Source organism: Ptiloglossa arizonensis, unplaced genomic scaffold, assembly GCF_051014685.1.
Source record: "Ptiloglossa arizonensis isolate GNS036 unplaced genomic scaffold, iyPtiAriz1_principal scaffold0021, whole genome shotgun sequence".
NCBI classification, from domain to species: domain Eukaryota; kingdom Metazoa; phylum Arthropoda; class Insecta; order Hymenoptera; family Colletidae; genus Ptiloglossa; species Ptiloglossa arizonensis.
The window spans coordinates 1,147,250-1,169,719 of record NW_027478391.1 but is presented as its reverse complement, the minus strand read 5'-3'; positions in this window follow the sequence as shown (position 1 = coordinate 1,169,719).

Sequence of the window (22,470 nt, the reverse complement as noted above, 5' to 3'; positions counted from 1 at the left end):
GAAATGGTAGAGAAGGCAAAAAATTTTTCACAATTCTGCTGCTCCAAACGCTTAACCAGAATGGCCAAGGGAAAAAATACACATACCGTGGTAATCGGGCGAGTTTCTACTTTCAGATGCAATAGGAATTTTTGGGTTAGGTCAATCCGTTCGCGAGATATGGGACTTTGAAGCCAAGAAATGGTTGAGAAGGCAAAAAATTTTTCGCAATTCTGCTGCTCCAAACGCTTAACCAGAATGTCCTAGGGAAAAAATACACATACCGTTGTAATCGGGCGAGTATCTACTTTCAGATGCAATAGGAATTTGTCGGTTACGTCAATCCGTTCGCGAGATATGGGAGTTTGAAGCTAAGAAATGGTTGAGAAGACAACAAATTTTTCGCACTTCTTCTGCTCCAAACGCTTAACCAGAATGGCCTAGGGAAAAAATACACATACCGTTGTAATCGGGCGAGTTTCTACTTTCAGATGCAATAGGAATTTTTGGGTTGGGTCAATCCGTTCGCGAGATATGGGACTTTGAAGCTAAGAAATGGTTGAGAAGACAACAAATTTTTCGAACTTCTGCTGCTTCAAACGCTTAACCAGAATGGCCTAGGGAAAAAATACACATACCGTTGTAATCGGGCGAGTTTCTACTTTCAGATGCAATAGGAATTTTTGGGTTACGTCAATCCGTTCGCGAGATATGGGAGTTTGAAGCCAAGAAATGGTAGAGATGGCAAAATATTTTTCACAATTCTGCTGCTCCAAACGCTTAACCAGAATGGCCCAGGGAAAAAATACACATACCGTTGTAATCGGGCGAGTTTCTACTTTCAGATGCAATAGGAATTTTTGGGTTAGGTCAATCCGTTCGCGAGATATGGGACTTTGAAGCCAAGAAATGGTTGAGAAGGCAAAAAATTTTTCACAATTCTGCTGCTCCAAACGCTTAACTAGAATGGCCTAGGGAAAAAATAAAGATACCGTTGTAATCGGGCGAGTTTCTACTTTCAGATGCAATAGGAATTTTTGGGTTAGGTCAATCCGTTCGCGAGATATAGGAGTTTGAAGCCAAGAAATGGTAGAGAAGGCAAAAAATTTTTCACAATTCTGCTGCTCCAAACGCTTAACCAGAATGGCCTAGGGAAAAAATACACATACCGTTGTAATCGGGCGAGTTTCTACTTTCAGATGCAATAGGAATTTTTGGGTCAGGTCAATCCGTTCGCGAGATATGGGACTTTGAAGCCAAGAAATGGTTGAGAAGGCAAAAAATTTTTCGCAATTCTGCTGCTCCAAACGCTTAACCAGAATGGCCTAGGGAAAAAATAAACATACCGTTGTAATCGGGCGAGTTTCTACTTTCAGATGCAATAGGAATTTTTCGGTTACGTCAATCCGTTCGCGAGATATGGGAGTTTGAAGCTAAGAAATGGTTGAGAAGACAACAAATTTTTCGCACTTCTGCTGCTCCAAACGCTTAACCAGAATGGCCTAGGGAAAAAATACACATACCGTTGTAATCGGGCGAGTTTCTACTTTCAGATGCAATAGGAATTTTTGGGTTACGTCAATCCGTTCGCGAGATATGGGAGTTTGAAGCCAAGAAATGGTAGAGATGGCAAAAAATTTTTCACAATTCTGCTGCTCCAAACGCTTAACCAGAATGGCCCAGGGAAAAATACACATACCGTTGTAATCGGGCGAGTTTCTACTTTCAGATGCAATAGGAATTTTTGGGTTAGGTCAATCCGTTCGCGAGATATGGGACTTTGAAGCCAAGAAATGGTTGAGAAGGCAAAAAATTTTTCGCAATTCTGCTGCTCCAAACGCTTAACCAGAATGGCCTAGGGAAAAAATACACATACCGTTGTAATCGGGCGAGTTTCTACTTTCAGATGCAATAGAAATTTTTGGGTTACGTCAATCCGTTCGCGAGATATGGGAGTTTGAAGCTAAGAAATGGTTGAGAAGACAACAAATTTTTCGCACTTCTGCTGCTCCAAACGCTTAACCAGAATGGCCTAGGGAAAAAATACACATACCGTTGTAATCGGGCGAGTTTCTACTTTCAGATGCAATAGGAATTTCTGGGTTAGGTCAATCCGTTCGCAAGATATGGGAGTTTGAAGCCAAGAAATGGTTGAGAAGGCAAAAAATTTTTCGCAATTCTGCTGCTCCAAACGCTTAACCAGAATGTCCTAGGGAAAAAATACACATACCTTTGTAATCGGGCGAGTTTCTACTTTCAGATGCAACAGGAATTTTTGGGTTAGGTCAATCCGTTCGCGAGATATGGGAGTTTGAACCTAAGAAATGGTTGAGAAGGCAAAAAATTTTTCGCAATTCTGCTGCTCCAAACGCTTAACCAAAATGGCCAAGGGAAAAAATACACATACCGCTGTAATCGGGCGAGTTTCTACTTTCAGATGCAACAGGAATTTTTGGTTTAGGTCAATCCGTTCGCGAGATATGGGAGTTTGAAGCCAAGAAATGGTTGAGAAGGCAAAAAATTTTTCGCAATTCTGCTGCTCCAAACCCTTAACCAGAAAGGCCTAGGGAAAAAATACACATACCGTTGTAATCGGGCTAGTTTCTACTTTCAGATGCAATAGGAATTTTTGGGTTGGGTCAATCCGTTCGCGAGATATGGGACTTTGAAGCCAAGAAATGGTTGAGAAGGCAAAAAATTTTTCGCAATTCTGCTGCTCCAAACGCTTAATCAGAATGGCCTAGGGAAAAAATACACATACCGTTGTAATCGGGCGAGTTTCTACTTTCAGATGCAATTGGAATTTTTGGGTTAGGTCAATCCGTTCGCGAGATATGGGAGTTTGAAGCCAAGAAATGGTAGAGAAGGCAAAAAATTTTTCACAATTCTGCTGCTCCAAACGCTTAACCAGAATGGCCAAGGGAAAAAATACACATACCGTGGTAATCGGGCGAGTTTCTACTTTCAGATGCAATAGGAATTTTTGGGTTAGGTCAATCCGTTCGCGAGATATGGGACTTTGAAGCCAAGAAATGGTTGAGAAGGCAAAAAATTTTTCGCAATTCTGCTGCTCCAAACGCTTAACCAGAATGTCCTAGGGAAAAAATACACATACCGTTGTAATCGGGCGAGTTTCTACTTTCAGATGCAATAGGAATTTGTCGGTTACGTCAATCCGTTCGCGAGATATGGGAGTTTGAAGCTAAGAAATGGTTGAGAAGACAACAAATTTTTCGCACTTCTTCTGCTCCAAACGCTTAACCAGAATGGCCTAGGGAAAAAATACACATACCGTTGTAATCGGGCGAGTTTCTACTTTCAGATGCAATAGGAATTTTTGGGTTGGGTCAATCCGTTCGCGAGATATGGGACTTTGAAGCTAAGAAATGGTTGAGAAGACAACAAATTTTTCGAACTTCTGCTGCTTCAAACGCTTAACCAGAATGGCCTAGGGAAAAAATACACATACCGTTGTAATCGGGCGAGTTTCTACTTTCAGATGCAATAGGAATTTTTGGGTTACGTCAATCCGTTCGCGAGATATGGGAGTTTGAAGCCAAGAAATGGTAGAGATGGCAAAATATTTTTCACAATTCTGCTGCTCCAAACGCTTAACCAGAATGGCCCAGGGAAAAAATACACATACCGTTGTAATCGGGCGAGTTTCTACTTTCAGATGCAATAGGAATTTTTGGGTTAGGTCAATCCGTTCGCGAGATATGGGACTTTGAAGCCAAGAAATGGTTGAGAAGGCAAAAAATTTTTCACAATTCTGCTGCTCCAAACGCTTAACTAGAATGGCCTAGGGAAAAAATAAAGATACCGTTGTAATCGGGCGAGTTTCTACTTTCAGATGCAATAGGAATTTTTGGGTTAGGTCAATCCGTTCGCGAGATATGGGAGTTTGAAGCCAAGAAATGGTAGAGAAGGCAAAAAATTTTTCACAATTCTGCTGCTCCAAACACTTAACCAGAATGGCCAAGGGAAAAAATACACATACCGTGGTAATCGGGCGAGTTTCTACTTTCAGGTACAATAGGAATTTTTGGGTTAGGTCAATTCGTTCGCGAGATATGGGAGTTTGAAGCCAAGAAATTGTTGAGAAGGCAAAAAATTTTTCGCAATTCTGCTGCTCCAAACGCTTAACCAGAATGGCCTAGGGAAAAAATACACATACCGTTGTAATCGGGCGAGTTTCTACTTTCAGATGCAATAGGAATTTTTGGGTTAGGTCAATCCGTTCGCGAGATATGGGAGTTTGAAGCCAAGAAATGGTAGAGATGGCAAAAAATTTTTCACAATTCTGCTGCTCCAAACGCTTAACCAGAATGGCCTAGGGAAAAAATACACATACCGTTGTAATCGGGCGAGTTTCTACTTTCAGATGCAATACGAATTTTTGGGTCAGGTCAATCCGTTCGCGAGATATGGGACTTTGAAGCCAAGAAATGGTTGAGAAGGCAAAAAATTTTTCGCAATTCTGCTGCTCCAAACGCTTAACCAGAATGGCCTAGGGAAAAAATACACATACCGTTGTAATCGGGCGAGTTTCTACTTTCAGATGCAATAGGAATTTTTGGGTTACGTCAATCCGTTCGCGAGATATGGGAGTTTGAAGCTAAGAAATGGTTGAGAAGACAACAAATTTTTCGCACTTCTGCTGCTCCAAATGCTTAACCAGAATGGCCTAGGGAAAAAATACACATACCGTTTTAATCGGGCGAGTTTCTACTTTCAGATGCAATAGGAATTTTTGGGTTAGGTCAATCCGTTCGCGAGATATGGGAGTTTGAAGCCAAGAAATGGTAGAGATGGCAAAAAATTTTTCACAATTCTGCTGCTCCAAACGCTTAACCAGAATGGCCAAGGGAAAAAATACACATACCGTTGTAATCGGGCGAGTTTCTACTTTCAGATGCAATAGGAATTTCTGGGTTAGGTCAATCCGTTCGCGAGATATGGGAGTTTGAAGCCAAGAAACGGTTGAGAAGGCAAAAAATTTTTCGCAATTCTGCTGCTCCAAACGCTTAACCAGAATGTCCTAGGGAAAAAATACACATACCTTTGTAATCGGGCGAGTTTCTACTTTCAGATGCAACAGGAATTTTTGGGTTAGGTCAATCCGTTCGCGAGATATGGGAGTTTGAACCTAAGAAATGGTTGAGAAGGCAACAAATTTTTCGCAATTCTGCTGCTCCAAACGCTTAACCAAAATGGCCAAGGGAAAAAATACACATACCGCTGTAATCGGGCGAGTTTCTACTTTCAGATGCAACAGGAATTTTTGGTTTAGGTCAATCCGTTCGCGAGATATGGGAGTTTGAAGCCAAGAAATGGTTGAGAAGGCAAAAAATTTTTCGCAATTCTGCTGCTCCAAACCCTTAACCAGAATGGCCTAGGGAAAAAATACACATACCGTTGTAATCGGGCGAGTTTCTACTTTCAGATGCAATAGGAATTTTTGGGTTGGGTCAATCCGTTCGCGAGATATGGGACTTTGAAGCCAAGAAATGGTTGAGAAGGCAAAAAATTTTTCGCAATTCTGCTGCTCCAAACGCTTAACCAGAATGGCCTAGGGAAAAAATACACATACCGTTGTAATCGGGCGAGTTTCTACTTTCAGATGCAATTGGAATTTTTGGGTTAGGTCAATCCGTTCGCGAGATATGGGAGTTTGAAGCCAAGAAATGGTAGAGAAGGCAAAAAATTTTTCACAATTCTGCTGCTCCAAACGCTTAACCAGAATGGCCAAGGGAAAAAATACACATACCGTGGTAATCGGGCGAGTTTCTACTTTCAGATGCAATAGGAATTTTTGGGTTAGGTCAATCCGTTCGCGAGATATGGGACTTTGAAGCCAAGAAATGGTTGAGAAGGCAAAAAATTTTTCGCAATTCTGCTGCTCCAAACGCTTAACCAGAATGGCCTAGGGAAAAAATACACATACCGTTGTAATCGGGCGAGTTTCTACTTTCAGATGCAATACGAATTTTTGGGTCAGGTCAATCCGTTCGCGAGATATGGGACTTTGAAGCCAAGAAATGGTTGAGAAGGCAAAAAATTTTTCGCAATTCTGCTGCTCCAAACGCTTAACCAGAATGGCCTAGGGAAAAAATACACATACCGTTGTAATCGGGCGAGTTTCTACTTTCAGATGCAATAGGAATTTTTGGGTTACGTCAATCCGTTCGCGAGATATGGGAGTTTGAAGCTAAGAAATGGTTGAGAAGACAACAAATTTTTCGCACTTCTGCTGCTCCAAATGCTTAACCAGAATGGCCTAGGGAAAAAATACACATACCGTTTTAATCGGGCGAGTTTCTACTTTCAGATGCAATAGGAATTTTTGGGTTAGGTCAATCCGTTCGCGAGATATGGGAGTTTGAAGCCAAGAAATGGTAGAGATGGCAAAAAATTTTTCACAATTCTGCTGCTCCAAACGCTTAACCAGAATGGCCAAGGGAAAAAATACACATACCGTTGTAATCGGGCGAGTTTCTACTTTCAGATGCAATAGGAATTTCTGGGTTAGGTCAATCCGTTCGCGAGATATGGGAGTTCGAAGCCAAGAAACGGTTGAGAAGGCAAAAAATTTTTCGCAATTCTGCTGCTCCAAACGCTTAACCAGAATGTCCTAGGGAAAAAATACACATACCTTTGTAATCGGGCGAGTTTCTACTTTCAGATGCAACAGGAATTTTTGGGTTAGGTCAATCCGTTCGCGAGATATGGGAGTTTGAACCTAAGAAATGGTTGAGAAGGCAAAAAATTTTTCGCAATTCTGCTGCTCCAAACGCTTAACCAAAATGGCCAAGGGAAAAAATACACATACCGCTGTAATCGGGCGAGTTTCTACTTTCAGATGCAACAGGAATTTTTGGTTTAGGTCAATCCGTTCGCGAGATATGGGAGTTTGAAGCCAAGAAATGGTTGAGAAGGCAAAAAATTTTTCGCAATTCTGCTGCTCCAAACCCTTAACCAGAATGGCCTAGGGAAAAAATACACATACCGTTGTAATCGGGCGAGTTTCTACTTTCAGATGCAATAGGAATTTTTGGGTTGGGTCAATCCGTTCGCGAGATATGGGACTTTGAAGCCAAGAAATGGTTGAGAAGGCAAAAAATTTTTCGCAATTCTGCTGCTCCAAACGCTTAACCAGATTGGCCTAGGGAAAAAATACACATACCGTTGTAATCGGGCGAGTTTCTACTTTCAGATGCAATTGGAATTTTTGGGTTAGGTCAATCCGTTCGCGAGATATGGGAGTTTGAAGCCAAGAAATGGTAGAGAAGGCAAAAAATTTTTCACAATTCTGCTGCTCCAAACGCTTAACCAGAATGGCCAAGGGAAAAAATACACATACCGTGGTAATCGGGCGAGTTTCTACTTTCAGATGCAATAGGAATTTTTGGGTTAGGTCAATCCGTTCGCGAGATATGGGACTTTGAAGCCAAGAAATGGTTGAGAAGGCAAAAAATTTTTCGCAATTCTGCTGCTCCAAACGCTTAACCAGAATGGCCTAGGGAAAAAATACACATACCGTTGTAATCGGGCGAGTTTCTACTTTCAGATGCAATAGGAATTTGTCGGTTACGTCAATCCGTTCGCGAGATATGGGAGTTTGAAGCTAAGAAATGGTTGAGAAGACAACAAATTTTTCGCACTTCTGCTGCTCCAAACGCTTAACCAGAATGGCCTAGGGAAAAAATACACATACCGTTGTAATCGGGCGAGTTTCTACTTTCAGATGCAATAGGAATTTTTGGGTTGGGTCAATCCGTTCGCGAGATATGGGACTTTGAAGCCAAGAAATGGTTGAGAAGGCAAAAAATTTTTCGCAATTCTGCTGCTCCAAACGCTTAACCAGAATGGCCTAGGGAAAAAATACACATACCGTTGTAATCGGGCGAGTTTCTACTTTCAGATGCAATTGGAATTTTTGGGTTAGGTCAATCCGTTCGCGAGATATGGGAGTTTGAAGCCAAGAAATGGTAGAGAAGGCAAAAAATTTTTCACAATTCTGCTGCTCCAAACGCTTAACCAGAATGGCCAAGGGAAAAAATACACATACCGTGGTAATCGGGCGAGTTTCTACTTTCAGATGCAATAGGAATTTTTGCGTTAGGTCAATCCGTTCGCGAGATATGGGACTTTGAAGCCAAGAAATGGTTGAGAAGGCAAAAAATTTTTCGCAATTCTGCTGCTCCAAACGCTTAACCAGAATGGCCTAGGGAAAAAATACACATACCGTTGTAATCGGGCGAGTTTCTACTTTCAGATGCAATAGGAATTTGTCGGTTACGTCAATCCGTTCGCGAGATATGGGAGTTTGAAGCTAAGAAATGGTTGAGAAGACAACAAATATTTCGCACTTCTGCTGCTCCAAACGCTTAACCAGAATCGCCTAGGGAAAAAATACACATACCGTTGTAATCGGGCGAGTTTCTACTTTCAGATGCAATAGGAATTTTTGGGTTACGTCAATCCGTTCGCGAGATATGGGAGTTTGAAGCCAATAAGTGGTAGAGATGGCAAAAAATTTTTCGCAATTCTGCTGCTCCAAACGCTTAACCAAAATGGCCAAGGGAAAAAATACACATACCGCTGTAATCGGGCGAGTTTCTACTTTCAGATGCAACAGGAATTTTTGGTTTAGGTCAATCCGTTCGCGAGATATGGGAATTTGAAGCCAAGAAATGGTAGAGAAGGCAAAAAATTTTTCACAATTCTGCTGCTCCAAACGCTTAACCAGAATGGGCTAGGGAAAAAATACTAATACCGTTGTAATCGGGCGAGTTTCTACTTTCACATGCAATAGGAATTTTTGGGTTAGGTCAATCCGTTCGCGAGAGATGGGAGTTTGAAGACAAGAAATGGTTGAGAAGGCAAAAAATTTTTCGCAATTCTGCTGCTCCAAACGCTTAACCAGAATGGCCAAGGGAAAAAATACACATACCGTTGTAATCGGGCGAGTTTCTACTTTCAGATGCAATTGGAATTTTTGGGTTAGGTCAATCCGTTCGCGAGATATGGGAGTTTGAAGCCAAGAAATGGTAGAGATGGCAAAAAATTTTTCACAATTCTGCTGCTCCAAACGCTTAACCAGAATGGCCAAGGGAAAAAATACACATACCGTTGTAATCGGGCGAGATTCTACTTTCAGATGCAATAGGAATTTTTGGGTCAGGTCAATCCGTTCGCGAGATATGGGAGTTTGAAGCCAAGAAATGGTTGAGAAGGCAAAAAATTTTTCACAATTCTGCTGCTCCAAACGCTTAACCAGAATGTGCTAGGGAAAAAATACACATATCGTTGTAATCGGGCGAGTTTCTACTTTCAGATGCAATTGGAATTTTTGGGTTAGGTCAATCCGTTCGCGAGATATGGGAGTTTGAAGCCAAGAAATGGTAGAGATGGCAAAAAATTTTTCACAATTCTGCTGCTCCAAACGCTTAACCAGAATGGCCAAGGGAAAAAATACACATACCGTTGTAATCGGGCGAGATTCTACTTTCAGATGCAATAGGAATTTTTGGGTTAGGTCAATCCGTTCGCGAGATATGGGAGTTTGAAGCCAAGAAATGGTAGAGAAGGCAAAAAATTTTTCACAATTCTGCTGCTCCAAACGCTTAACCAGAATGTCCTAGGGAAAAAATACACATACCGTGGTAATCGGGCGAGTTTCTAATTTCAGATGCAACAGGAATTTTTGGGTTAGGTCAATCCGTTCGCGAGATATGGGAGTTTGAACCTAAGAAATGGTTGAGAAGGCAAAAAATTTTTCGCAATTCTGCTGCTCCAAACGCTTAACCAAAATGGCCAAGGGAAAAAATACACATACCGCTGGAATCGGGCGAGTTTCTACTTTCAGATGCAACAGGAATTTTTGGTTTAGGTCAATCCGTTCGCGAGATATGGGAGTTTGAAGCCAAGAAATGGTAGAGAAGGCAAAAAATTTTTCACAATTCTGCTGCTCCAAACGCTTAACCAGAATGGGCTAGGGAAAAAATACTAATACCGTTGTAATCGGGCGAGTTTCTACTTTCACATGCAATAGGAATTTTTGGGTTAGGTCAATCCGTTCGCGAGAGATGGGAGTTTGAAGACAAGAAATGGTTGAGAAGGCAAAAAATTTTTCGCAATTCTGCTGCTCCAAACGCTTAACCAGAATGGCCTAGGGAAAAAATACACATACCGTTGTAATCGGGCGAGTATCTACTTTCAGATGCAATTGGAATTTTTGGGTTAGGTCAATCCGTTCGCGAGATATGGGAGTTTGAAGCCAAGAAATGGTAGAGATGGCAAAAAATTTTTCACAATTCTGCTGCTCCAAACGCTTAACCAGAATGGCCAAGGGAAAAAATACACATACCGTTGTAATCGGGCGAGATTCTACTTTCAGATGCAATAGGAATTTTTGGGTCAGGTCAATCCGTTCGCGAGATATGGGAGTTTGAAGCCAAGAAATGGTTGAGAAGGCAAAAAATTTTTCACAATTCTGCTGCTCCAAACGCTTAACCAGAATGTGCTAGGGAAAAAATACACATACCGTTGTAATCGGGCGAGTTTCTACTTTCAGATGCAATTGGAATTTTTGGGTTAGGTCAATCCGTTCGCGAGATATGGGAGTTTGAAGCCAAGAAATGGTAGAGATGGCAAAAAATTTTTCACAATTCTGCTGCTCCAAACGCTTAACCAGAATGGCCAAGGGAAAAAATACACATACCGTTGTAATCGGGCGAGATTCTACTTTCAGATGCAATAGGAATTTTTGGGTTAGGTCAATCCGTTCGCGAGATATGGGAGTTTGAAGCCAAGAAATGGTAGAGAAGGCAAAAAATTTTTCACAATTCTGCTGCTCCAAACGCTTAACCAGAATGGCCAAGGGAAAAAATACACATACCGTGGTAATCGGGCGAGTTTCTAATTTCAGATGCAATCGGAATTTTTGGGTTACGTCAATCCGTTCGCAAGATATGGGAGTTTGAAGCTAAGAAATGGTTGAGAAGACAACAAATTTTTCGCACTTCTGCTGCTCCAAACGCTTAACCAGAATGGCCTAGGGAAAAAATACACATACCGCTTTAATCGGGCGAGTTTCTACTTTCAGATGCAATAGGAATTTTTGGGTTAGGTCAATCCGTTCGCGAGATATGGGAGTTTGAAGCCAAGAAATGGTAGAGATGGCAAAAAATTTTTCACAATTCTGCTGCTCCAAACGCATAACCAGAATGGCCAAGGGAAAAAATACACATACCGTTGTAATCGGGCGAGTTTCTACTTTCAGATGCAATTGGAATTTTTGGGTTAGGTCAATCCGTTCGCGAGATATGGGAGTTTGAAGCCAAGAAATGGTAGAGATGGCAAAAAATTTTTCACAATTCTGCTGCTCCAAACGCTTAACCAGAATGGCCAAGGGAAAAAATACACATACCGTTGTAATCGGGCGAGATTCTACTTTCAGATGCAATAGGAATTTTTGGGTTAGGTCAATCCGTTCGCGAGATATGGGAGTTTGAAGCCAAGAAATGGTAGAGAAGGCAAAAAATTTTTCACAATTCTGCTGCTCCAAACGCTTAACCAGAATGGCCAAGGGAAAAAATACACATACCGTGGTAATCGGGCGAGTTTCTAATTTCAGATGCAATCGGAATTTTTGGGTTACGTCAATCCGTTCGCAAGATATGGGAGTTTGAAGCTAAGAAATGGTTGAGAAGACAACAAATTTTTCGCACTTCTGCTGCTCCAAACGCTTAACCAGAATGGCCTAGGGAAAAAATACACATACCGCTTTAATCGGGCGAGTTTCTACTTTCAGATGCAATAGGAATTTTTGGGTTAGGTCAATCCGTTCGCGAGATATGGGAGTTTGAAGCCAAGAAATGGTAGAGATGGCAAAAAATTTTTCACAATTCTGCTGCTCCAAACGCATAACCAGAATGGCCAAGGGAAAAAATACACATACCGTTGTAATCGGGCGAGTTTCTACTTTCAGATGCAATAGGAATTTTTGGGTTAGGTCAATCCGTTCGCGAGATATGGGAGTTTGAAGCCAAGAAATGGTTGAGAAGGCAAAAAATTTTTCGCAATTCTGCTGCTCCAAACGCTTAACCAGAATGTCCTAGGGAAAAAATACACATACCTTTGTAATCGGGCGAGTTTCTACTTTCAGATGCAACAGGAATTTTTGGGTTAGGTCAATCCGTTCGCGAGATATGGGAGTTTGAACCTAAGAAATGGTTGAGAAGGCAAAAAATTTTTTGCAATTCTGCTGCTCCAAACGCTTAACCAAAATGTCCTAGGGAAAAAATACACATACCTTTGTAATCGGGCGAGTTTCTACTTTCAGATGCAACAGGAATTTTTGGGTTAGGTCAATCCGTTCGCGAGATATGGGAGTTTGAACCTAAAAAATGGTTGAGAAGGCAAAAAATTTTTCGCAATTCTGCTGCTCCAAACGCTTAACCAAAATGGCCAAGGGAAAAAATACACATACCGCTGTAATCGGGCGAGATTCTACTTTCAGATGCAACAGGAATTTTTGGTTTAGGCTAATCCGTTCGCGAGATATGGGAGTTTGAAGCCAAGAAATGGTAGAGAAGGCAAAAAATTTTTCACAATTCTGCTGCTCCAAACGCTTAACCAGAATGGGCTAGGGAAAAAATACATATACCGTTGTAATCGGGCGAGTTTCTACTTTCAGATGCAATAGGAATTTTTGGGTTAGGTCAATCCGTTCGCGAGAGATGGGAGTTTGAAGACAAGAAATGGTTGAGAAGGCAAAAAATTTTTCGCAATTCTGCTGCTCCAAACGCTTAACCAGAATGGCCAAGGGAAAAAATACACATACCGCTGTAATCGGGCGAGTTTCTACTTCCAGATGCAATAGGAATTATTGGGTTAGGTCAGTCTGTTCGCGAGATATGGGAGTTTGAAGCCAAGAAATGGTAGAGAAGGCAAAAAATTTTTCACAATTCTGCTGCTCCAAACGCTTAACCAGAATGGCCTAGGGAAAAAATACACATACCGTTGTAATCGGGCGAGTTTCTACTTTCAGATGCAATAGGAATTTTTCGGTTACGTCAATCCGTTCGCGAGATATGGGAGTTTGAAGCTAAGAAATGGTTGAGAAGACAACAAATTTTTCGCACTTCTGCTGCTCCAAACGCTTAACCAGAATGGCTTTAGGGAAAAAATACACATACCGTTGTAATCGGGCGAGTTTCTACTTTCAGATGCAATAGGAATTTTTGGGTTACGTCAATCCGTTCGCGAGATATGGGAGTTTGAAGCCAAGAAATGGTAGAGATGGCAAAAAATTTTTCACAATTCTGCTGCTCCAAACGCTTAACCAGAATGGCCCAGGGAAAAAATACACATACCGTTGTAATCGGGCGAGTTTCTACTTTCAGATGCAACAGGAATTTTTGGGTTAGGTCAATCCGTTCGCGAGATATGGGACTTTGAAGCCAAGAAATGGTTGAGAAGGCAAAAAATTTTTCGCAATTCTGCTGCTCCAAACGCTTAACCAGAATGGCCTAGGGAAAAAATACACATACCGTTGTAATCGGGCGAGTTTCTACTTTCAGATGCAATAGGAATTTTTGGGTTACGTCAATCCGTTCGCGAGATATGGGAGTTTGAATCTAAGAAATGGTTGAGAAGACAACAAATTTTTCGCACTTCTGCTGCTCCAAACGCTTAACCAAAATGGCCAAGGGAAAAAATACACATACCGCTGTAATCGGGCGAGTTTCTACTTTCAGATGCAACAGGAATTTTTGGTTTAGGTCAATCCGTTCGCGAGATATGGGAGTTTGAAGCCAAGAAATGGTAGAGAAGGCAAAAAATTTTTCACAATTCTGCTGCTCCAAACGCTTAACCAGAATGGGCTAGGGAAAAAATACTAATACCGTTGTAATCGGGCGAGTTTCTACTTTCAGATGCAATAGGAATTTTTGGGTTAGGTCAATCCGTTCGCGAGAGATGGGAGTTTGAAGACAAGAAATGGTTGAGAAGGCAAAAAATTTTTCGCAATTCTGCTGCTCCAAACGCTTAACCAGAATGGCCTAGGGAAAAAATACACATACCGTTGTAATCGGGCGAGTTTCTAATTTCAGATGCAATCGGAATTTTTGGGTTACGTCAATCCGTTCGCGAGATATGGGAGTTTGAAGCTAAGAAATGGTTGAGAAGACAACAAATTTTTCGCACTTCTGCTGCTCCAAACGCTTAACCAGAATGGCCTAGGGAAAAAATGCACATACCGCTTTAATCGGGCGAGTTTCTACTTTCAGATGCAATAGGAATTTTTGGGTTACGTCAATCCGTTCGCGAGATATGGGAGTTTGAAGCTAAGAAATGGTTGAGAAGACAACAAATTTTTCGCACTTCTGCTGCTCCAAACGCTTAACCAGAATGGCCAAGGGAAAAAATACACATACCGTTGTAATCGGGCGAGTTTCTACTTTCAGATGCAATAGGAATTTTTGGGTTAGGTCAATCCGTTCGCGAGATATGGGAGTTTGAAGCCAAGAAATGGTTGAGAAGGCAAAAAATTTTTCGCAATTCTGCTGCTCCAAACGCTTAACCAGAATGTCCTAGGGAAAAAATACACATACCTTTGTAATCGGGCGAGTTTCTACTTTCAGATGCAACAGGAATTTTTGGGTTAGGTCAATCCGTTCGCGAGATATGGGAGTTTGAACCTAAGAAATGGTTGAGAAGGCAAAAAATTTTTCGCAATTCTGCTGCTCCAAACGCTTAACCAAAATGGCCAAGGGAAAAAATACACATACCGTTGTAATCGGGCGAGTTTCTACTTCCAGATGCAATAGGAATTTTTGGGTTACGTCAATCCGTTCGCGAGATATGGGAGTTTGAAGCTAAGAAATGGTTGAGAAGACAACAAATTTTTCGCACTTCTGCTGCTCCAAACGCTTAACCAGAATGGCCTAGGGAAAAAATACACATACCGTTGTAATCGGGCGAGTTTCTACTTTCAGATGCAATAGGAATTTTTGGGTCAGGTCAATCCGTTCGCGAGATATGGGACTTTGAATCCAAGAAATGGTTGAGAAGGCAAAAAATTTTTCGCAATTCTGCTGCTCCAAACGCTTAACCAGAATGGCTTTAGGGAAAAAATACACATACCGTTGTAATCGGGCGAGTTTCTACTTTCAGATGCAATAGGAATTTTTGGGTTACGTCAATCCGTTCGCGAGATATGGGAGTTTGAAGCCAAGAAATGGTAGAGATGGCAAAAAATTTTTCACAATTCTGCTGCTCCAAACGCTTAACCAGAATGGCCAAGGGAAAAAATACACATACCGTTGTAATCGGGCGAGTTTCTACTTTCAGATGCAATAGGAATTTTTGGGTTAGGTCAATCCGTTCGCGAGATATGGGAGTTTGAAGCCAAGAAATGGTTGAGAAGGCAAAAAATTTTTCGCAATTCTGCTGCTCCAAACGCTTAACCAGAATGTCCTAGGGAAAAAATACACATACCTTTGTAATCGGGCGAGTTTCTACTTTCAGATGCAACAGGAATTTTTGGGTTAGGTCAATCCGTTCGCGAGAGATGGGAGTTTGAAGACAAGAAATGGTTGAGAAGCCAAAAAATTTTTCGCAATTCTGCTGCTCCAAACGCTTAACCAGAATGGCCAAGGGAAAAAATACACATACCGTTGTAATCGGGCGAGTTTCTACTTTCAGATGCAATAGGAATTTTTGGGTTAGGTCAATCCGTTCGCGAGATATGGGAGTTTGAAGCCAAGAAATGGTTGAGATGGCAAAAAATTTTTCGCAATTCTGCTGCTCCAAACGCTTAACCAAAATGGCCAAGGGAAAAAATACACATACCGCTGTAATCGGGCGAGTTTCTACTTCCAGATGCAATAGGAATTATTGGGTTAGGTCAGTCTGTTCGCGAGATATGGGAGTTTGAAGCCAAGAAATGGTAGAGAAGGCAAAAAATTTTTCACAATTCTGCTGCTCCAAACGCTTAACCAGAATGGGCTAGGGAAAAAATACACATACCGTTGTAATCGGGCGAGTTTCTACTTTCAGATGCAATAGGAATTTTTGGGTTAGGTCAAACCGTTCGCGAGATATGGGAGATTGAAGACAAGAAATGGTTGAGAAGGCAAAAAATTTTTCGCAATTCTGCTGCTCCGAACGCTTAACCAGAATGGCCTAGGGAAAAAATACACATACCGTTGTAATCGGGCGAGTATCTACTTTCAGATGCAACAGGAATTTTTGGGTTAGGTCAATCCGTTCGCGAGATATGGGAGTTTGAAGCTAAGAAATGGTTGAGAAGGCAAAAAATTTTTCGCAATTCTGCTGCTCCAAACGCTTAACCAAAATGGCCAAGGGAAAAAATACACATACCGCTGTAATCGGGCGAGTTTCTACTTTCAGATGCAATAGGAATTTTTGGGTTAGGTCTTTCTGTTCGCGAGATATGGGAGTTTGAAGCCAAGAAATGGTAGAGAAGGAAAAAATTTTTCACAATTCTGCTGCTCCAAACGCTTAACCAGAATGGGCTAGGGAAAAAATACACATACCGTTGTAATCGGGCGAGTTTCTACTTTCAGATGCAAAAGGAATTTTTGGGTTAGGTCAATCCGTTCGCGAGATATGGGAGTTTGAAGAGAAGAAATGGTTGAGAAGGCAAAAATTTTTTCGCAATTCTGCTGCTCCAAACGCTTAACCAGAATGGCCTAGGGAAAAAATACACATACCGTTGTAATCGGGCGAGTTTCTACTCTCAGATGCAATAGGAATTTTTGGGTTAGGTCAATCCGTTCGCGAGATATGGGAGTTTGAAGCCAAGAAATGGTAGAGAAGGCAAAAAATTTTTCACAATTCTGCTGCTCCAAACGCTTAACCAGAATGGCCTAGGGAAAAAATACACATACCGTTGTAATCGGGCGAGTTTCTACTTTCAGAAGCAATAGGAATTTTTTGGGTTAGGTCAATCCGTTCGCGAGATATGGGAGTTTGAAGACAAGAAATGCTTGAGAAGGCAAAAAATTTTTCGCAATTCTGCTGCTCCGAACGCTTAACCAGAATGGCCTAGGGAAAAAATACACATACCGTTGTAATCGGGCGAGTTTCTACTTTCAGATGCAACAGGAAATTTTGGCTTAGGTTAATCCGTTCGCGAGATATGGGAGTTTGAAGCTAAGAAATGGTTGAGAAGACAACAAATTTTTCGCAGTTCTGCTGCTCCAAACGCTTAACCAGAATGGCCTAGGGAAAAAATACACATACCGTTGTAATCGGGCGAGTTTCTACTTTCAGATGCAACAGGAATTTTTGGGTTAGGTCAATCCGTTCGCGAGATATGGGAGTTTGAAGCCAAGAAATGGTTGAGAAGGCAAAAAATTTTTCGCAATTCTGCTGCTCCAAACGCTTAACCAGAATAGCCTAGGGAAAAAATACACATACCGTTGTAATCGGGCGAGTTTCTACTTTCAGATGCAATAGGAATTTTTGGGTTACGTCAATCCGTTCGCGAGATATTGGAGTTTGAAGCTAAGAAATGGTTGAGAAGACAACAAATTTTTCGCACTTCTGCTGCTCCAAACGCTTAACCAGAATGGCCTAGGGAAAAAATACACATACCGTTGTAATCTGGCGAGTTTCTACTTTCAGATGCAATAGGAATTTTTGGGTTAGGTCAATCCGTTCGCGAGATATGGGAGTTTGAAGCCAAGAAATGGTTGAGAAGGCAAAAAATTTTTCGCAATTCTGCTGCTCCAAACGCTTAACCAAAACGGCCAAGGGAAAAAATACACATACCGCTGTAATCGGGCGAGTTTCTACTTTCAGATGCAATAGGAATTTTTGGGTTAGGTCAGTCTGTTCGCGAGATATGGGAGTTTGAAGCCAAGAAATGGTAGAGAAGGCAAAAAATTTTTCACAATTCTGCTGCTCCAAACGCTTAACCAGAATGGCCTAGGGAAAAAATACACATACCGTTGTAATCGGGCGAGTTTATACTTTCAGATGCAATAGGAATTTTTGGGTTAGGTCAATCCGTTCGCGAGATATGGGAGTTTGAATACAAGAAATGGTTGAGAAGGCAAAAAATTTTTCGCAATTCTGCTGCTCCAAACGCTTAACCAGAATGGCCTAGGGAAAAAATACACATACCGTTGTAATCGGGCGAGTTTCTACTTTCAGATGCAATAGGAATTTTTGGGTTAGGTCAATCCGTTCGCGAGATATGGGAGTTTGAAGACAAGAAATGCTTGATAAGGCAAAAAATTTTTCGCAATTCTGCTGCTCCGAACGCTTAACCAGAATGGCCTAGGGAAAAAATACACATACCGTTGTAATCGGGCGAGTTTCTACTTTCAGATGCAATAGGAATTTTTGGGTTAGGTCAATCCGTTCGCGAGATATTGGAGTTTGAATCTAAGAAATGGTTGAGAAGACAACAAATTTTTCGCACTTCTGCGGCTCCAAACGCTTAACCAGAATGGCCTAGGGAAAAAATACACATACCGTTGTAATCGGGCGAGTTTCTACTTTCAGATGCAATAGGAATTTTTGGGTTAGGTCAATCCGTTCGCGAGATATGGGAGTTTGAAGCCAAGAAATGGTTGAGAAGGCAAAAAATTTTTCGCAATTCTGCTGCTCCAAACGCTTAACCAAAACGGCCAAGGGAGAAAATACACATACCGCTGTAATCGGGCGAGTTTCTACTTTCAGATGCAATAGGAATTATTGGGTTAGGTCAGTCTGTTCGCGAGATATGGGAGTTTGAAGCCAAGAAATGGTAGAGAAGGCAAAAAATTTTTCACAATTCTGCTGCTCCAAACGCTTAACCAGAATGGGCTAGGGAAAAAATACACATACCGTTGTAATCGGGCGAGTTTCTACTTTCAGATGCAATAGGAATTTTTGGGTTAGGTCAAACCGTTCGCGAGATATGGGAGATTGAAGACAAGAAATGGTTGAGAAGGCAAAAAATTTTTCGCAATTCTGCTGCTCCGAACGCTTAACCAGAATGGCCTAGGGAAAAAATACACATACCGTTGTAATCGGGCGAGTATCTACTTTCAGATGCAACAGGAATTTTTGGGTTAGGTCAATCCGTTCGCGAGATATGGGAGTTTGAAGCTAAGAAATGGTTGAGAAGGCAAAAAATTTTTCGCAATTCTGCTGCTCCAAACGCTTAACCAAAATGGCCAAGGGAAAAAATACACATACCGCTGTAATCGGGCGAGTTTCTACTTTCAGATGCAATAGGAATTTTTGGGTTAGGTCTTTCTGTTCGCGAGATATGGGAGTTTGAAGCCAAGAAATGGTAGAGAAGGAAAAAATTTTTCACAATTCTGCTGCTCCAAACGCTTAACCAGAATGGGCTAGGGAAAAAATACACATACCGTTGTAATCGGGCGAGTTTCTACTTTCAGATGCAAAAGGAATCTTTGGGTTAGGTCAATCCGTTCGCGAGATATGGGAGTTTGAAGACAAGAAATGGTTGAGAAGGCAAAAAATTTTTCGCAATTCTGCTGCTCCAAACGCTTAACTAGAATGGCCTAGGGAAAAAATACGCATACCGTTGTAATCGGGCGAGTTTCTACTTTCAGATGCAAAAGGAATTTTTGGGTTAGGTCAATCCGTTCGCGAGATATGGGAGTTTGAAGAGAAGAAATGGTTGAGAAGGCAAAAATTTTTTCGCAATTCTGCTGCTCCAAACGCTTAACCAGAATGGCCTAGGGAAAAAATACACATACCGTTGTAATCGGGCGAGTTTCTACTCTCAGACGCAATAGGAATTTTTGGGTTAGGTCAGTCTGTTCGCGAGATATGGGAGTTTGAAGCCAAGAAATGGTAGAGAAGGCAAAAAATTTTTCACAATTCTGCTGCTCCAAACGCTTAACCAGAATGGCCTAGGGAAAAAATACACATACCGTTGTAATCGGGCGAGTTTATACTTTCAGATGCAATAGGAATTTTTGGGTTAGGTCAATCCGTTCGCGAGATATGGGAGTTTGAATACAAGAAATGGTTGAGAAGGCAAAAAATTTTTCGCAATTCTGCTGCTCCAAACGCTTAACCAGAATGGCCTAGGGAAAAAATACACATACCGTTGTAATCGGGCGAGTTTCTACTTTCAGATGCAATAGGAATTTTTGGGTTAGGTCAATCCGTTCGCGAGATATGGGAGTTTGAAGACAAGAAATGCTTGATAAGGCAAAAAATTTTTCGCAATTCTGCTGCTCCGAACGCTTAACCAGAATGGCCTAGGGAAAAAATACACATACCGTTGTAATCGGGCGAGTTTCTACTTTCAGATGCAATAGGAATTTTTGGGTTAGGTCAATCCGTTCGCGAGATATTGGAGTTTGAATCTAAGAAATGGTTGAGAAGACAACAAATTTTTCGCACTTCTGCGGCTCCAAACGCTTAACCAGAATGGCCTAGGGAAAAAATACACATACCGTTGTAATCGGGCGAGTTTCTACTTTCAGATGCAATAGGAATTTTTGGGTTAGGTCAATCCGTTCGCGAGATATGGGAGTTTGAAGCCAAGAAATGGTTGAGAAGGCAAAAAATTTTTCGCAATTCTGCTGCTCCAAACGCTTAACCAAAACGGCCAAGGGAGAAAATACACATACCGCTGTAATCGGGCGAGTTTCTACTTTCAGATGCAATAGGAATTATTGGGTTAGGTCAGTCTGTTCGCGAGATATGGGAGTTTGAAGCCAAGAAATGGTAGAGAAGGCAAAAAATTTTTCACAATTCTGCTGCTCCAAACGCTTAACCAGAATGGGCTAGGGAAAAAATACACATACCGTTGTAATCGGGCGAGTTTCTACTTTCAGATGCAATAGGAATTTTTGGGTTAGGTCAAACCGTTCGCGAGATATGGGAGATTGAAGACAAGAAATGGTTGAGAAGGCAAAAAATTTTTCGCAATTCTGCTGCTCCGAACGCTTAACCAGAATGGCCTAGGGAAAAAATACACATACCGTTGTAATCGGGCGAGTATCTACTTTCAGATGCAACAGGAATTTTTGGGTTAGGTCAATCCGTTCGCGAGATATGGGAGTTTGAAGCTAAGAAATGGTTGAGAAGGCAAAAAATTTTTCGCAATTCTGCTGCTCCAAACGCTTAACCAAAATGGCCAAGGGAAAAAATACACATACCGCTGTAATCGGGCGAGTTTCTACTTTCAGATGCAATAGGAATTTTTGGGTTAGGTCTTTCTGTTCGCGAGATATGGGAGTTTGAAGCCAAGAAATGGTAGAGAAGGAAAAAATTTTTCACAATTCTGCTGCTCCAAACGCTTAACCAGAATGGGCTAGGGAAAAAATACACATACCGTTGTAATCGGGCGAGTTTCTACTTTCAGATGCAAAAGGAATCTTTGGGTTAGGTCAATCCGTTCGCGAGATATGGGAGTTTGAAGACAAGAAATGGTTGAGAAGGCAAAAAATTTTTCGCAATTCTGCTGCTCCAAACGCTTAACTAGAATGGCCTAGGGAAAAAATACGCATACCGTTGTAATCGGGCGAGTTTCTACTTTCAGATGCAAAAGGAATTTTTGGGTTAGGTCAATCCGTTCGCGAGATATGGGAGTTTGAAGAGAAGAAATGGTTGAGAAGGCAAAAATTTTTTCGCAATTCTGCTGCTCCAAACGCTTAACCAGAATGGCCTAGGGAAAAAATACACATACCGTTGTAATCGGGCGAGTTTCTACTCTCAGATGCAATAGGAATTTTTGGGATAGGTCAATCCGTTCGCGAGATATGGGAGTTTGAAGCCAAGAAATGGTAGAGAAGGCAAAAAATTTTTCACAATTCTGCTGCTCCAAACGCTTAACCAGAATGGCCTAGGGAAAAAATACACATACCGTTGTAATCGGGCGAGTTTCTACTTTCAGATGCAATAGGAATTTTTGGGTTAGGTCAATCCGTTCGCGAGAAATAGTACTTTGAAGCCAAAAAATGGTTGAGAAGGCAAAAAATTTTTCGCAATTCTGCTGCTCCAAACGCTTAACCAGAATAGCCTAGGGAAAAAATACACATACCGTTGTAATCGGGCGAGTTTCTACTTTCAGATGCAATAGGAATTTTTGGGTTAGGTCAACCCGTTCGCGAGATATGGGAGTTTGAAGCTAAGAAATGGTTGAGAAGACAACAAATTTTTCGCACTTCTGCTGCTCCAAACGCTTAAGCAGAATGGCCTAGGGAAAAAATACACATACCGTTGTAATCGGGCGAGTTTCTACTTTCAGATGCAATAGGAATTTTTGGGTTAGGTCAATCCGTTCGCGAGATATGGGAGTTTGAATACAAGAAATGCTTGAGAAGGCAAAAAATTTTTCGCAATTCTGCTGCTCCGAACGCTTAACCAGAATGGCCTAGGGAAAAAATACACATACCGTTGTAATCGGGCGAGTTTCTACTTTCAGATGCAACAGGAAATTTTGGCTTAGGTTAATCCGTTCGCGAGATATGGGAGTTT